At 39.6% G+C, this 2,641-nt stretch overlaps 1 pseudogene; it reads right to left on the bottom strand.

Moving 5' to 3' along the window:
• Nucleotides 1-1,266: 1,266 nt before the first annotated feature.
• LOC101421078 (zinc finger CCCH domain-containing protein 14-like) lies at nt 1,267-2,379 on the bottom strand (annotated as a pseudogene).
• Between the last annotated feature and the right edge of the window lie 262 nt (nt 2,380-2,641).

The raw sequence follows: 2,641 nt of genomic DNA on the forward strand, positions 1-2,641 counted from the left end.
TTATTATTGGACTAATATAGTCTCAGAGTGGTTGGGACTCCCCTGAAATATTTATTCATGGAGACTTGGATATCCTGCCTGCAATTATCCCTTTTAAGTAGCAATGTTTGTAATCTTAAACCCAGACTAGAAGGTGATGGAATCATGCTTGCTAATTATTTTGCCAGTGCTGTCATTGGATTTGGTCGAGAATGTGAAATAAGTATAATCTGCATAGCTAATGGGATAACTCCAGAGTCTATCCAATGCCATACAGAGCAGTTTGATATTGCTTATGAAACTCTGAAAATAGATATTGGATTATGTTTGTAAAATTGTCTGTTCCTCTGGGTGCAATTAAATTATTATTAGGGCTTTGTTTGGGCCATGTCAGTAGGATTTTGTGGGTGGGGACTCACAGAGAATACTATGTGACAGAGAATAGAGTTGGAGTTTTGAGCTGGAGCCCAGGAAGTGAACACATAGGAGAAGAACACAGAGGAATAGAGATGGCTCTTTAGACACAGCAGAAGCCACGGGGAGAGAGACAAAGCCATTTGCCTGATAGTGTACTGCTGGCCTTGTGGGGATAACACAGTAGCTGATCCTGGAGAGAAATGCAGTCCTGAGAAAAGAGGAACCCAAAAACCTGATCTCTTGGCAGACATCGACAGCCATCTTGCCCCAGCACATGACAATAGACTTTGGTGAGGGAAGTAAGTTACACTTCACAGCCTGATGACTGTAAGCTTCTACCTCGAATAAATACCCTTTATAAAAGCCAACAGATTTCTGGTACTTTGCATCAGCACTCCTTTGGGTGACTAATACAACATAGGATATGATGCCTGAAGTATTGACTTACCAAAAGGCAGTAAGAGGAGGATTTTATTTTTGTGTGAGACCAGGATACAAATAATTATACTTTGTCCTAAACTAAGGTGAAGGAGTAAAAGGAATAAAACTCACTAATTATATGCTGTATTAAACATAATCCTTATTGATTCAATTATTCTACCTACATTTGTGTCTTGGTATTTTTTAAATCCTGACACATGAAAAGAAATTTGAATTAAAATAAAATAATGCTAAGAAGGATAAAATTATGCAAGAAATCTTCTGGGCCAAATTCTGTATTATATATCTGACATATATCCTGGGGACTGGGAATACCATCCAGTGTCAACTATAAACTTGAAGCTTTCAGGGTTATCTGGCTCAATAAGATCTCATGTCTGCGTAAGGTGTCCTGATAGTACCTTGAAGGGGATCTGCAGTCTTCATCCCTTACTCTTGTTTTGGTGCCACTACTATTTCCTCAGACAGTTTTGACTTCTTCAGAATAAATGCTCTTGTGTCTGCATGGACCATGGATTCCAGATAATGTAATTGGACTGATATGCAGTTTCTGCCATTACTGGGCCAATTTGCACTCAGGATAACAATTATCTCATCATCTTCCTGCTCCTCTTCTCCATCATGACTGAATATTTTGCTTTAATAACTAAACTTACCACAGGCAACTTTCTCTTCCAAGAATATTCTTTCTCAGTATCCTTTTTTTTTCAGAGTTGTTTCTGAAGAAGGGCCTATAAGTGTCCTCTAAGCTGTTAGGCACTTCTGGTTCATGCAAACCTCCTGTTTCATACACACTTGTGTATATCAAGTTGTTTGGAAGGGTGAATAATGTTTTGCTACTGTTGAAATGGCAGTATGTTTAAATGAACACCATTATCTGCATTTTGACCTGCAGGTGGCCTATAAGTTTCAAAAGAAGACCAAGAAGAACCAAATGTGTCACTGTAGGTTTTTTCTGAGATAAGCAATTCTGCACAAATCTGAGGTCTTCATCAATGAGATCATCTGGTTTTTGCTTAGTATCAATCACGTTTTCAGAGGGCCCTGGCTCCCTCAGAGATTCCACTGTTGACATTAGTCAGGTTACAGCTCCATCATCATAAGTCTGTCTGACATTAGTGGTTTTCTGCTCCTGTGAACTTGTAGAAATTCTGGAATACCTTTTCTCAGGTCTAGTGTGTTTTTACCCAAGAGATGGCACTGCTGCTTCTTGTCTTCTCTTTTCTCCCCAACTGAAATGACACTTGTCTGAAGGAAAGATACTCTCAAAGATGTTGGTAACAGAAAACTTGAAACTAGAGGGTTTATTTGTAACAGAGTGAGGTTTATCTAATACACCATGAAACCATAAGTTGAACTGCAATGTGTTGTTCCCTAGAAATGGGGGCTGGTCCCCTGTCATTTGGTCCTGAATTTCTTGTTGGCCACCATCATCATCATAATGTAATCAGGAAGTTATTCATTAACATAAGCTCCTGATTCTTGCTACATCCCCTTAATGGCACTCTGGATCTTGTGGCTGATTTTCATGAGGATCTCCATGGGACTCAGCAGCTGGCAGCCGTTTCTGCACTGTACAGCACTTGGTTGACCTAGAGCCTGGCTTCCGTTCCCACCTTGCAGCCTGAACACCACCTGCACCATCTCTTTTTAAGCCAGATAATGGGGAAAATGTTCTAATTGAGATAGTTTAATTTGAATTCTACCTCACCCCCTGTTAATGAAAGGAAAACAGGAGAAATATCATAAGGACTTTCACCTTCAGTGACAACATCAAGAGAAGGATAAAAACTTTTGACTTGGT

The sequence above is a fragment of the Dasypus novemcinctus genome, chromosome 2 (assembly GCF_030445035.2).
Source record: "Dasypus novemcinctus isolate mDasNov1 chromosome 2, mDasNov1.1.hap2, whole genome shotgun sequence".
Classification (NCBI taxonomy): Eukaryota; Metazoa; Chordata; class Mammalia; order Cingulata; family Dasypodidae; genus Dasypus; species Dasypus novemcinctus.